Source organism: Odocoileus virginianus, chromosome 9 (genome assembly GCF_023699985.2).
Source record: "Odocoileus virginianus isolate 20LAN1187 ecotype Illinois chromosome 9, Ovbor_1.2, whole genome shotgun sequence".
Taxonomy (NCBI): domain Eukaryota; kingdom Metazoa; phylum Chordata; class Mammalia; order Artiodactyla; family Cervidae; genus Odocoileus; species Odocoileus virginianus.
This window is the reverse complement of record NC_069682.1, coordinates 35,185,595-35,200,489: the sequence shown is the minus strand read 5'-3', so window position 1 is coordinate 35,200,489 and position 14,895 is coordinate 35,185,595. Positions and strand designations below refer to the sequence as shown.

The 14,895-nt window shown below is 47.8% G+C and overlaps 1 non-coding gene across 1 annotated transcript; it reads left to right on the top strand.

Moving 5' to 3' along the window:
* Positions 1-13,267: 13,267 nt before the first annotated feature.
* Positions 13,268-13,339, top strand: TRNAE-UUC (transfer RNA glutamic acid (anticodon UUC)). Its single transcript has one exon. It is a non-coding gene; the product is annotated as a tRNA-Glu (tRNA).
* The last annotated feature ends 1,556 nt before the right edge of the window (positions 13,340-14,895 follow it).

The window sequence follows — 14,895 nt, the reverse complement described above, 5'->3', positions numbered from 1 at the left end:
TCTCACAAACCAAGTGTAAGATTGTCCTCTCCCCACAGCCTACCGACCTTGTTTTGCCATGGTTTGTGATTTGGACCAAGCTGATGGGGGACAAATAGTTTCTCAGTGTGATTTTGTTTTGTTGTTATTGTTCAGTCACTAAATGTTGTCCAATTATTTGCAGCCGCATGGACTGCAGCACACCAGGCCTCCCTGACCCTCACTGTCTCCTGGAGTTTGCCCAAGTTCAAGTCCACTGAGTCAGTGCTGCTATCTAACCATCTCATCCTTTGCTGCCCCCTCTTCCTTTTGACTTCAATGTTTCCCACTATCAGGATCTTTTCCAATGAGTTGGTTCTTCCCGTCAGGTGGACGAAGTATCAGAGCTTCAGCATCAGTCCTTCCAGTAAATATTCAGGGCTGATTTCCTTTAGGATTGACTGGTTTGATCTTGCTATCTAAGGGACTCTCAAGAGTCTTCTCCAGCACCACAATTCGAAAATATCAATTCTTCAGTGCTCAGCCTTCTTTATGGTGCAATTCTCACATGTTTTGTTTCACATTTTTCTTATTCTGTGTGAGAGAAAGAGGTTGCATGCTTTTCATTTGATTAAGGCCTGTTTGTAGTTTCTTTCCCCATGAACTGAATGCCCATTTTTCTGTTGAGATGTTGACCTTTTTTTCTGTCCAACCAGTAGAAATTTGTTTGTTTTTTGCTGGATTTCTCCCAGATCATCTTTTATCCTTCAATTTTGCTCATGCTAGCTTTTCTTGGCCAACCAGGTTTTGTGATGTTTCTGTAGTTTGAACTGATCCATCTTTTTCTTTTATGGCTGCTGGAGTGTGAGTCGTAGTTAGAAAAGCCTTCCTACTCTAAGGTTGTATCGGAATTCTGTCATGCTTTTTTCTAGGACTTTAATGGTTTCATTTTATCGCGTATAAATCTTTGATCCGTTTGGACTATTTCCTGGCGTATAGTGGGAGGTATGGATCCAACTTTATCATTTTCCAGATGGCTGACAAGAGATATTTTTTAACAGGGAGCTGGTCCAAAACACACCAGAGAACGCTGTCTTCAGGAAAAGGTCTTATGCCTCGGCAGAAGGTATTGCGAATTATAGTGAGGAGCAGTCTTCTTTAATTAGCAGAGATTCGTGTGTTCAACGAATATTGACTGAGTGCCCGCTGTGTGTGTGGTACTAAATACCGAGGCTGGAAGAAATGGGCCCAAGTCCTTGCCCTCCAGGAGTACTGCCTCTCTTGGGGGAAGACAGATGAGAAATAGGCAATAAACATATACTTTTGGGGGGGCTGCACTGTGTGGCTTGTGGGATCTTAGTTCCTGGACCAGGGGTTGGACCCAGGCCTATGGCAGTGACAGTACCAAGTCCTAATCACTGGACCACCAAGGAAGTCTCCTATGTTACATAGTATAGAGAAGATCAGACTTGGTGTTCCAATTACTCCGACCATAAACATTGCGCCAAACTTGGCTGGGTGGGGGGCAGGAACAGGGACAGGGCACAGCATGGGGTGGTGGGGACGGCCGCCCTCTGCTGTGGGGAGTCTGGGCCTCAGGCCCATCTGAAGGCTGGTTCTCTTGAGCATCTGGTACCTGATGCTGGCTGTCGCCTGGGGCCTGGATTCCCCTTCCCGAGTGTCTCTCATCATCTCTCTGCGGGTTTCCTCTGACGTGGTGGGTTCCGAGGAAATGTTGAGCGTCAGGCTGCTGTCTCCTGTGAGGAGGCTGCCTCCAGAGTCCTGCTGGGTCACTTCTGCCTCATTTTCTGTCAGAGGCAAGTCCCTAAGGCCGGTCCACATTGAGGGGAGGGAAATGAGTCTTCCCCTTTGATGGGAGGATGGTCCTAGATGAGCTAATGAGAACCATTCATGTCTCTGTGGCCATTTTTGGGCAACGAAATCTGCCATCTACAGCAAGGACGGTGGGACAAGGGCAGAGTGAGGGACGAGGGAAGACAGAAAAGGTGGGAGTTTTGGTGTTTTGTGTTGGGGAGGTGGGTGAGGACATGTGGCCTGGAGAAAGTGAGGGCAGAGAGGAGAGCCAAGGCTGAGGCTGGGACAAGCATGTGCTCAGTTCAGCGTGTCTGAGGGCAGGGGCTGAGGAGAGCTGGGTGAGTATAGACAGGTCAGTGAGGTGGGGCAGCAGAAGGCCGCTGCAGACCATTGCAAAGACGGCAGCTTTTCTTTTGAATGAATTGGGAGAGCATTGAGAGTTCTGAGCCGAGGTTGGAGCAGGCTGGTTGTGGCTGCTGTGGGAACAGATTTGGAGGCGGGAGGCTTGGGTGGAGGTGGGGAGACCAGCTCGGAGGCCACTGCAGAAATAAAGGCAAGACACGAGGAATGTTTGGACCAGGGTGATGGTGGAGGAGATGGCGAGAATGTCCAGATGCTGGTTATATTTTCCGGAGTTGAGCTAACTGGGTTTGTTGATGAATTGGATGTGGATTATTGTCAGACCATACATCTTTCTTCCTCTGGGGCAGTTCCATTTTAAATATGAATGACACAATCATCACCCTGGAGTCAAGGATGATTCCAGAGCTTTTGTGCAAGAGTCGAAATGCTGTTTACTGATCTGGGGATGACCAAGCATGAGGGGTTGGGTCCGGGGAGGTCTGGAGTCAGGAGTTCCGGTTTGGATCTTTTCAAGTTGATGAGATGTCCAGGAGTCTGGGAAGGTGAGAGCTCTGGCTCGAGATTGGAGTTGGATACGGGAGCCTGAGCCTTGCTAGAGCAGAGAGAGCGTGTAGACATGAGGCTGATGCCAGCGTTCCAGGGAAGAGAAGTGCTATAGGTTCATGGGCATGTGGGCAGGCCAGCATGGTGGTAGGGAGTGAAGGAGGGCCCAGCGACAGGGAATACGAAGGAGCTGCCATCAGAAAGGAGGGACGCGGTGGGGTGGGCACAGCTTCACAGGTATTTTCTGTCACAAGCAGGTGAGCACCTGTTTGTCCCTTCAAATGAAAATCTTTCCCAGATGTGTGTACTTCCTCATCTTAAACAGAAGATGGTGAACACAATCTGATCTGTTATGAGTGACCCAGTCACTTTATAAACGTCGACTGCTATCACACCGTTTGGTCAAGGCTTCCCGAGACACCATGGCCCACAGGCTGCTTGTCTCCATGCCCTGCAGCTCAGGAGGCCACACCTGCGCTGGCCTCACTTTCTTCATGTCTTCTCATCGCCCCTCTGACTTTAACCCAGGACTCTCTAGGCTGTGATGGTTGGTCTGAGGACTGGCTTGTGGGGCACACTGGGGTCACAGGTGAAGTGGAGGCTGTCCTGTGACCTTCAGTCTTCATTGAGGCTGTTTCTAAGGCTGTCTTCTTTACTTCTTCTTTCTCCCTGGATAATTGCTTACTGGAAGGTGACTGAGATAAACGGAGTGAACTATTAATGTAAGAGCTATTCTGTTGCCAAGTTAATTTAGTTGTTCATTATTTACTAGGCAGTCCTGCCCCGTATGTCCCAAATTTTGTTAGATCAGGATGGGGGTGGGGGCACTGCAGGGAGTGACCGATTAATTTGCTCACACAACAAGTATTATTCATGGACCTGCACACAAAGCTGACCCAAATCCCTGCCCGTCTGTTCACAGTACATTTTAATTTACAGAAGGTCAGGAAGATCCCCTGGAGGAGAGCATGGCAACCCACTCCAGTATTCTCGCTTGGAGAATCCCAATGGACAGAGGAGCCCGGTGGGCTACAGTCCATTGGGTCGCAAAGAGTTGGACATGACTGAGTGCACATGCACACAGGACAGAGGTAAGATAAATGAGTAAAACTTGGGAGTGTGTAGGGGGTGCTCAGAGCTGTGGAGACGTCATCCAGCAGAGGCGGTACATGCAGAGCTGTGGAGGGGAGGCTGCAGGTGAAACGGTGGTCCTGGGGCCTCGGTGAGAGTGATAGGGATTCTGGACCCAAAAGCCCAGGATCCAGCAGCACTGAGACCAGGGGACTGTTGTGGGTCCTGACAGGCCACAACTCCCCTACCCCCTTCCCTGGCCTGCAGGCACAGGCCCAGAGCTTAGCTCCAGCCACAGTGGACTCTGCTTTCCTCTCACAACCCAAGCACATCCCTGCCTCAGGGCCTTTGCACACCCTGGATAGCTACATGCTCACCTCTTCACTTTATTCTGGTCTCTGCCCAAATGTCACACCATCATCAAGGCCTCTGGGTGACCAGCGCCCAGTGAACCATGCCCCTCAGTGCTCTGTCCCATCAGCCCGCCTCCTATGTGGAATCTGAGTTGGGCCTGTGACTTACTTTAACTGACATGATGTGTCAGAGGTGATGCTATGCCAACTCTGGACCTAAGCCTTAATGTGGCCTGGCAGCTTCTGCCTTTTTTTTTTTTTAATAAAATTTTATTTATTTTTAGAATTTATTTTGTTATTTTTTGGCTGTGCTGGGTCTTCATTGCTGTGAGGGCTTTCTCTAGTTGTGGTGAGTGGGGTCTCCTCTCTAGTGGCAGTGTGAAGGCTTTTCATTGCAGTGGCTTCTCTTGTGGTGGAGCATGGACTCTAGAGAGCTGGCTTCAGTAATTGTGGCACACAAGCTTAGTTGCTCCATGGCATGTGGGAACTTCTCAGACCAGAGATTGAACCTGTGTCCCCCTGCATTGGCAGGCAATTCCTAACCCCTGAACCATCAGGGAAGTCCTGGCACCTTCTGCTTTTGAATTTGGGGAGCCTTGAGCTGCCACATAAGAAGTCTGACCACCCTGCTGGAAAGGCTGAGGGAAAGGCCATATGGACAGGCCAAGCGAAGAGGAAGAGCCCTGAGACTGCAGGCAGAGGGGGCTCAGCCTTTTTGACATCCCAGCAGGGCCTGGGCTTCTCACCATCCAGCCGAGGTGCAGGTGTATGAATGAAATCACCCTGAATGTTCCCACCCAGCGAAGCCTCATACAACAGCAGCCCCAGGAAAACTCTACAGGGAGCAGAAGAGCCTCCCAGCTGAACCCAGTCAGTCCACAGAATCTTGAATGATAATAAACTGATTGTTGTTGTCATCACTCAGATTTGACGAGGTTTGTCATGTGGCCCTGTGGAACTGGAACACTGCCTAATTACCACTCAAGATGTAGCCTCTATCTCTGTTTCCTTTCCTCTGGGTCATTTTTCTTCACATCACTTAAAACTTCCTGACATTTATACATGCATTTGTTTACTATCTGTCTCTTTCACTGCCCCGCAATCTCCGCAAGGTGGGCATTTTGTTTATTCTGCTCACCGTGTTATCCCTGGGGATGAGGACACTGCCTGGCTCATGGTATGCTCTCAGTACGTACTTGTTGAATGGATGAATGTGTAAGGACCCACTCTTCTGAAATCAAAACAGCCTCGGTGAGAATGACCCCTTTCCTCTGAGGAAAAAAAAATCCAATCTCCAGCTCACAAGAACACAGAGATCTTAGTTTGGTCCACCTGCACCCCACTGCAGTGGAAGCATGGAGTCCTAACCACTGGACCACCAAGGATGTTCCAAGAATCCACACATTCTTATTGTACTCCTGCCACATGGAAGATTGATTGGAAAACTAATAGATAAACATGTTTAATAGCAGCTTTAAACATACCCAGTTTTATGTCTGGGGGATTGCCTCTGTTCCCAAAGAGGGGACAAGAAGCAGGAAGGAAAGGAAGTTGGAAGAAGGGCGGAGGCACCAGGCACCAGGTAGATGAGTGGAGGGAGATGGCCCAGCTGTTCACACCTCCCAGGGCCTTCCCTGCACCCCACACCATTGAACAATCCCCCTGGAGAGGCCTCCTGGGCCCCGGAGTCCGGCCTTCTGTGCCGAGGCTCGAGCCCTGCGGCCGCCACGACAGTCCACAGGGTTGCTATTTCGGGTTTCTCCTCGGTTCCATCCGCCTGACGTTTTCCCAACCGGTTCCAAGCCCAGTGCACCATTTTAGCTGACGTGGGGGAGTGTTTCGTGGGGACAGCAGATGGATGGGATGACAAATAGCAGGCTGGTGGGGACAGCTGAGAAGCGCTTTTCCTGTGCAGGAGCTGTAGGCTGCGCACGTGCCCCGTGTGGTCTGGACGCGCTGGGAGCAGCAGACTGCGTGGGGTGGTGGGCAAGCTGCACCCCTGTCCTTTGCTGCCAAGCGTCTTGTCCGTTCATCCAGTTGACCAGCTCACGACTGTCCAGGCGGCAGACAGGGCTGTGATGTGGTCCCAGGGAAGTTAAAGGGAAAGAGAAGACAGCCCAGAGTTAACCAGGAGCAGGTTACTCAGGAGCTGGGGATTCAGGGCACCCCGAGGGGTGGGAAGCTGGTTCTTCATACACCATGTGTGATCTGTTGGTGGAGGGTGGCCCCAGGGGCATTTAGCCCCATGGAGCTTTGGTCCACCTGCAACACCATGAAACCTGCAGGCTGAAGTTCTCAGCTTCTTACTAAGAAGCCTTAGCTCAGGTTGCTATAACAAAGTACCATAAATGGGGTGGCTTAGAAACAGCAGAAATGTATTTCTCCCAGTTCTGGAGGCCACAAGTCCAAGATCAGGGGTCAGCATGTTCTAGTGAAGGTCCTTTTCCAGTTGCAGATGGCCACCAAATTCTCACTGTGTCCCTGAGAGGCGGGAGGAGAGCAAGCCAGCTCTCTGGCTTCTTCCTGTAAGGGCACTGATTCCATCACCAGTGTGCCCACACTTGGTCATCTATCTATACCAGCGGCTAGCAGGCAGGCTCTCCCTTCCTCTGACTTCACCCCTTTGTCCCCACTTCTTCATGCCTGGCTTCAGGGACTATCCACACGACCTGCTCTGTTTATACAGTAGTTTACAGATTAAGAAGCAAAGTATATTGTAAAGTAATTAGCCTCCAACTAATAAAAATAAATGGAAAAAAAAAAAAGAAGCAAAGTGACATACAAGTTCGTTCACAATTGGGTCACTCCATGAGGCACGTGAGAAGTTACCAACTGTATTCTGCCATTGAGGAAACCAAGGTTTCCTACATACCAATGGATGGGCCTATGGTTACGTGGCTAGGAAGTGACAGGTTCAGGAGGCACACCTGAGACCTTGTCCCACGTGTGTCCCCCATCTTAGAGCCCCTCAGAGGCTCATGGCCGTTATGAGGGTGGGAGGGCGCCAGACAGGCCATTCTCTCCCTCTGGTCTCTGGTCTGGACTCGGTGTTTTCCTAACGACTCGAGACCATTCTGTGTGCTGCTCCAAATAACCTGAGCACACTATGAAAAAGGCCTCTTATCTCTCCAATTATACTAAGAAGAAAACCTCTGTAGGCTGTAGCTTTTGGTGCTTCTTTAACCAAGAGAAAGTGGGCCTCAGATTTGACCTTCAGAAAGCAAGGGAACTGAGTTAGAATGAACAGCACTGTTTTGTTTCTGTTGTCTTTGTTTTACATTGCCTTCTGTTTACAGCAGGTCATAGCTCTTTTTCAGAGTGGTGGTGAGATACAGTTTGCTTTTGAAATAAATTTCTTCAAATAAGAAGAGCGAGAGTGTTGAAAGAAAAGCATTATGTAAATAATTGTTTAAGTGGTCCTTGGGTATGGTGAACAAACTGGTGGTGGTACAGGATTGACAGAAGTTTAGGAAACACTCGTGCCCAATAGAGATGAAACGTCTTCATTACTCACAACAATAACACAGCTACTGTTGAGTTTCGGTTATGTGCAAGGGACTTTACATTTGTTATTTCTAATCTTTATAAAAATCCTACGAAGTAGTTATTATCTTGCCCATTTACAAACTGAGGCTCAAAGGCTTTGTGTAACTTGTCTGGGTCATGCCATTAGCATGGCGGATTGTAAAAATAGCCCCATTTCTTCCCTTCCCTGGATTCACGCACCTTTGCAAGGTAACTTTTTTGGCCTTTCTTTTCAAGAGGTGGAGTTTAACACTGGTATATTTAAAATGGATACCAAAAACGACCTACTGTACAGCACTGGGAACTCTGCCCAATGTTATGTGGCAGCCTGGATGGAGGGGGAGTTTGGAGAGGAATTGAATACATGCGTATGTATGGCTGTGTCCCTTGCGGTTCACGCGAAACCATCACGATGTTATTAATCAGCTATTTGCCAATACAAAATAAAAAGCTTAAAAATTAAAAAGTTTAAAAATAATAATAAATAAAACAGCAACAAGAAAAGAGGCGGAGTTTATTTCTGTAGCTCTAGACTGTAAACTCCATGTCTGTTTGCGTCCTCGGCATCTTGCCCAAGTTGTCACAAAAACAGACACTCAGTAAACATTTGTTGGGTGAAAGGGTGAATAAACCTCTAACTCACACCCTGTGCTTTTCTTGTCACCCTGTCCTCTATCCTGCCTCACGAAGCCCACTCTACAGGCCTGTCTCCTCTAGCCTAGATCTATATATAATACCTTTCAAATTGCCAAGCTCAGGAGTGAAGCCACAGCCTCTCAGCAAAGAGCTGACCAGAACTAACCAGAATGTCTCTGGGGCCACTCTGACCCCCCAGGACTTTTCCTGCTCTTCTTGGGCAGGCTAGTGCCCTTTTGTTGTTTGTCCTTCCACTCATCTCTCTTAAAATTGTTCCGTGTGACTTTTATCAGCCTCTTTCACTTTCTTGACCTTGCATTCAGGATGTACCCAGGTTCACAACTTGTGCCCACCTGGCCCTTGGGTCATGTCCTGTGGTGGTCACCAAGTCTTGGATTTTTAAAAAATTCCCCACCTCATGTGTAACTGCTGATCGTGGTGATGGATAAATAAGCATTCACACATGGGGCAGTTTAATGAGCACATACACGGATGTACTGAAGACCTGGCATCTGTCTGGCGCTGTTGATGTGTCCTGTGAATGAGGAGGTGACACAAACATCTGGAAGGGTGAAGTGAGAGAAACAGGTAGGACATGACTAAGCATGCAAACAGGTGGTGACAACAGTGGCTCCAAAGGAGGCCAGAGGAGGGTGGAACCATCACGTGCTGATCGGTACCAGCTCCAAGGAGGATGGAACGGATGCTTGTCCAGTAACCCTTCCACCTCCAGCATCATCACACATTTCCTTGAATTAATTTTCCCGATAGCACTGGGGTCAGAACTGTCCCCAAGTTACCTGATGAGGAGAGAGACACAGGGGAGGGGAGTGACTCGCCTGACACCCGATGCTGAGGCTCCCCATCTCTGTTCTGTGCTGATCAGGGCGGGCTGGGGCTCAGGTCCAAGCACTTAAAGAGCTAAGGCCTGGTCAAACAAAGGGATGAAGGGAAGTTGTTTTCAGCAAAGGCTTTGGTGCAAACATCAGCTCAGAGACGCGGAAGCCCATGCTATAGACAGGACTGACCCGAATGTATGTTTCTAATCACAGTTGACCTTTGCTTGTTGTTTAGACTTTGTTTTCTTTTTCTATTATTTCCTATCCCATTCATTTAGTGACAGTCCTGACTTACAGACATGTTATATGACATCTCAGCATCATTGCTTTTTTTAAAAAAATCATTTTAATTAATTAAAAATTTTATTGGAGTACAGTTTCTTTACAGTGTTATGTTAATCATTGTTTTTTTAAAAAATAATTTTATTTATTATTTTTGGCTGTGCAGGGTCCTCGTTGCTCTGTGCGGTCTTTCTCTGGTTGCTGTTAGTGGGCTTCTCATTGTGATGGTTTTGTGTGTTGCTGATCATGGGCTCTAGGGCACATGGGCTTCAGTTATTGCAGCTCCCAGGCTCAATAGTTGTGGCACACAGGCATAGCTGCTCTGTGGCATGTGGAATCTTCAGGGACCGGGGATTGAACTCATGTCCCCTGCATTGGTAGGTGGATTCTTATCCACTGTGCCACCAGAGAAGTCCCAGTCATTGCTTTTTAACACTCTATTGTTCATGGAACATTTTTTTAGAGATCTTTTAATATGTATCTCTAACTTTGATAGTATGGATTAATATTTTCGTGTTGGAAAGTGTCAGATTTCATTTTCTCGGGCTCCAAAATCAGTGCAGATGGTGACTGCAGCCATGAAATTAAAAGACACTTGCTCCTTGGAAGAATAGCTATGTCAAACCTAGACAGTGTTTTAAAAAGCAGAGACATCACTTTGATGACAAAGGTCCGTCTAGTCAAAGCTATGGTTTTTCCAGTAGTCATGTAAAATGTGAAAGTTGGAACATGAAGGCTGAGCACCTAAAAATGGATGCTTTTGAACTGTGGTGTTGGTGAAGACTCTTGAGAGTCCCTTGGACTTCAAGGAGATCCAACCAGTCAATCCTAAAGGAAATCAACCCTGAATATTCATTGGAAAGACTGATGCTGAAGCTGAAGCTCTAATACTTTGGCCACCTGATGCGAAGAACTAACTCATTGGAAAAGATCCTGATGCTGGGAAAAATTGAGGGCAAGAGGAGAAGGGGGTAAGAGAGGATGAGATGGTTGGATGGCATCATCGACTCAATGGACATGAGTTTGAGGAAACTCAGGGAGTCGGTGATGGACAGAGAAGCCTGGTTTGCTGCAGGCCATGGGGTCGCAAAGAGTTGGACATGACTTAGTGACTGAACAACAACATTTTTGTGCACTCATCTTTCTCAGCTGTGATCTTAGAAGTCTTCACAGCAGACCGTCCAAGGCCCTGGTTTGGAAGGACATTGACTGGGGCTCAGCTCAGCCCTGGGGGGCAGTTTTTCGGCACAGCCCTGATGACTGCCTGCTCCTGAACCTCCCCCTATGGGACGACGTTTGCTCAGGGAAAGCCTCCCTGGCTGGAGCCTCGGAAGCCACCGTTCTGTAAACAGCTTTGTTCCTAATCTACCCCACTGCTCTTGTGAGCCAGGGAGCCAGAGTCACTGGCTGGAAGAGGCTGCCCAGCACTGGGCAGCCAAGTCTCCACACTGTTGTACCAGAAAAAGTGAGGAATCACAAGTTGCCTCAAATGGGAAGAAGAGAAGAGAAGAGCTCTCATGTGGTTTGCTTCAGTTCAGATGTGTGTGAATGACTGAAATGCCCAAAGAGGTACGCATGGGTCCACCTGTACTTGGGCTTCTTGCCCTAACTGCAGGCCATCTTCTCCCACCACTAGGTGGCAGTCCCGTTTTAATACAGATTTTAGAGGAGCCTGGCGGGCTACATTTATTGGGGTTGCAGTAGACACAACTTAGCGACACAAACAATTCAAGCAATATTGCTTTTGAAGCTATAAAGTAAAAATTTTCACCCCATCATGTTGGCATGTTACACGCTCTTAATAGTAAAGATGCAGGAAAGCAGGACATTTCAGCAGCACTGGTGGGAGCAGAAAGGGCTTCCCAGGTGGTGCTAGTCGTAAAGAACCCGCCTGCCAATGCAGGAGACATAAGAGCCAAGGGTTCGATCCCTGGGTTGGGAAGATCCCTGGAGTAGGAAATGGCAACCCACTCCAGTGTCCTTGCCTGGAAACTCCCATGGACAGAGGAGCCTCGAGGGCTACAGCTCATGGGGTCGCCACGAGTTGGACATGACTGAAAAGACTTAGCATGGTGGGAGCGGGAGCTGACATCACAGTGGTGGGGGGACTGGGCAGTGACGCTCACACCGGGCACGATGGGGACCTGGCGGACATGGCAGGCCTCATCTCGATGAAGATGAGGATGGCCAACAGGTACTGGTTCCTGCCGTGTGCCAGGCATGCAGCCACATTTAATCTGCACAGCTCAAAGAAATGCTCTCATTTCCCGTCAATTTACAAATGAGGAAGCCAGCCACAGAGAGATCAGGTAAACTGCCCAAGGTCACGGAACTGGTAAGTGGGAGGGCCAAGACCCACACCTGCTTCCGTTGCACTGCACGTGCCCTGAGTGTCCTGTGAACAGGCACACATGGGGGTGCTCACTGCAGTGATGTCGGCAGGAGAGAACAGTCTAACAGTCCACAGGTGAGACTGTGAAACAGGAGGGGACATGCAGAGCGGCTGGGGGTCCTGCGCTGGATTTAGGGGCATCAGCCTGGATGGTCTTGAGACTTGTGTTGAGACACAGAGGTAGAAACCAACACAGAAAGCAGAACTGCCTGTTATTCATGGAGACCAGCACATGTGTAAGCTTTAAGACTGTAAAAGGACATGCTAGAAAGAGAACGCACCAAATTTATGATGGTGTTTATTTCAAGGGAGGCTCTCCTGGTAGCTCAGATGGTTAAAGAATCTACCTGCAATGCCTGAGACCCAAGATCTATCCCTGGGTCAGGAAGATCCCCTGGAGAAGGGAATGGCTACCCACTCCAATATTCTTGCCTGGAGAGTCCCCTGGACAGAGGAGCCTAACGGGCTACAGTCCATAGGGTTGCAAAGAGTCGGACATGACTAAAGTGACTTAGCAGGCACACACACATCTTAAGGGAGAGGGAAGCAGGATTAGGGAGAAAGGCTTTTATGTGTAATGCCTATTATTTTTTGTCTCCCCATCTTCCTCCCTAAATCTCTTGAGCAAAAAGGAAAAATCTCAAACCCCACTCTAACTTCGAATAGCGTTTTATGATTGATCTTCACAAATGCATTTCTTAAATCTGACAGCTGTGATTGTCAAGGCACCAGGGAAGCCTTTGCTCAGGTAAGGCGGTCTCCCTAGGAAGCCTCTTTAGTGTAAATAGCTTTCAAGTTCAGCGGGTTAGATGCCAGCTAGGACATCTTGTTAACCTTGAAGGAAAGGAAGGAGGTGGTGGGAGCCCAGGAGAGTCACTTGTCTTTTACTTAGTAATTAATTGGTTTGGTTTAAGACAGTGTTTCTCCTTAGACACCAACTCCAAACGACTAAGGTGTTTCTTTAAACATAAAAGTTCCAACCTTCCTTGCTTTAGTTTTTGTGTGTAGGAGGATGGTAGGGTAGGTTAAAATCAAATGTTTAATTGCTCAGGTGGAAAGATTGGTGATTAAAACAAATTACCCCCTCCAACTCCTTCTAAAGCCTGTAGGCAAATTAAGTAAGTAATGAGTTTATGTGCACAGTTGTGTCCGACTCTTTGTGACCCCATGGACTGTAGTCCGCCAGGCTCCTCTGTCTATGGGATTCTCCATCCAAATGGGTTACCTGGAAACACAATGACTTAGGACAAACCCGCTTCCTGTATTCACTAGGGTGAATGCTTACAAAAATCGTATGTTGGATTTTGTTGACAAGCTTTCCTAGAACCGGAAGAGGTTTATAGAGATTAATGGTCCCAGATTTATGGGGACTAATGGCTCTGAGCGAGAAGCCAAGTCTGAGGGGGAAAAAATTGAAAATTGGCTTTCAGTGCCACCATGGAGCTTTTGCTAGCTGCTAAATGCATTAATAATAATAATGCATAGGGAGTTTCCTGATGGTCCAGTAGTTAGGACTCTGCACTTTCAATGCTGGGGCTCAGGTTCAATCCCTGGTCAGGGAACTAAGATTCCACAAGTCACACTGCAAAAAAAAAAAAAAAAAAAAAGGTGTAGGATTGCAGAGGAAAAAGGGGAATAGTTTTTGAGTAGACAGCTTTGCATCTACCGGATGCTCTCAAAGCTCAGGGCAGTTTGGCTGTTCTGCACTTTTGTGAGGAAGTCTCAGTAGAGCCATCTGCACCTCCTTTTCAAAATGTTTGAATTATTCTCAATTAGACTCTCTCCTTGTTGCAAATCCTGCTTCACTTCACTGGAGGTTAATACGTCATGTCACATACAGGAGTAGGAGGAATCCAAACACTGGTAACAGCCACGGCAACTCTTGAAAAGCTGTGGCTCCTTTAGATGTGCTCTTCTGAGCCTCAGTAGTGAAACAACTGCTTTTCGCTTGAGCCCCCCACACCCCCAGGGCTGAGCGTCCATCACTGGGAAAGCTGAGGGGTGGGGGCTGCAGGGAGGCTGTAATTGTCCTCGCTCCCAGCAGGGCTTCCTGGGTGGACTGAGGGTCCTTCATGGAACAACTGGTGCCACCTTAGCTTGGGAGCAAATTGCCAACATCTGCTGGATCATAGAAAAAGCAAGAGAGTTCCAGAAAAACATCTGCTTCATTGACTATGCTAAAGCCTTTGACTGTGTGGATCTCAACAAACTGTGGAAAATTCTTCAAGAGATGGGACTACCAGACCACCTTACCTGACTCCTGAGAAATCTGTATGCAGGTCAAGAAGCAACAGGTAGAACTGGACATGGAACGGACTGGTTCCAAATTGAGAAAGGAGTACGTCAAGGCTGTATGTTGTCACCCTGCTTATTTAATTTGTATGCAGACTACATCATGCGAAATGCTGGACTGGATGAAGCACAAGCTGGAATCAAGATTGCAGGGGGAATATCAGTAACCTCAGATATGCAGATAACACCACTCTTATGGCAGAAAGCAAAGAGGAACTAAAGAGCCTCCTGATGAAAGTGAAAGAGGCGAGTGAAAAAGCTGGCTTAAAAGTCAACATTCAAAAAACTAAGATCATGGCATCTGGTCCCATCACTTCATGGCAGATAGATGGGGAAACAACGGAAACAGTGACAGACTTTATTTTCTTGGGCTCCAAAATCACTGCAGACAGTGGCTGCAGCCATGAAATTAAAAGACGCTTCTCCTTGGGAGAAAAGCTATGACCAACCTAGTCAGTGTATTAAAAAGCAGAGACATTACCTTACCAACAAAGTTCCATATAGTCAAATCTATGGTTTTTCCAGTAGTCATGTATGGATGTGAGAGGTGGACCATAAAGAAAGCTGAGTGCTGAAGAATTGATACTTTAGAACTGTGGTGTTGCAGAAGACTCTTGAGAGTCCCTTAGACAGCAAGATCAAACTAGTCTATCCTAAAGGAAATTAGTCCTGAATACTAATTAGAAGGACTGATGCTGAAACTGAAACTTCAATACTTTGGCCACCTGAGGTGAAGAGCTGATTCAGTGAAAAAGACCCTGATGCTGGGAAAGATTAAAAGCGGGAGGACAAGGGGATGACAGAGGATGAGATGGTTGGATGGCAT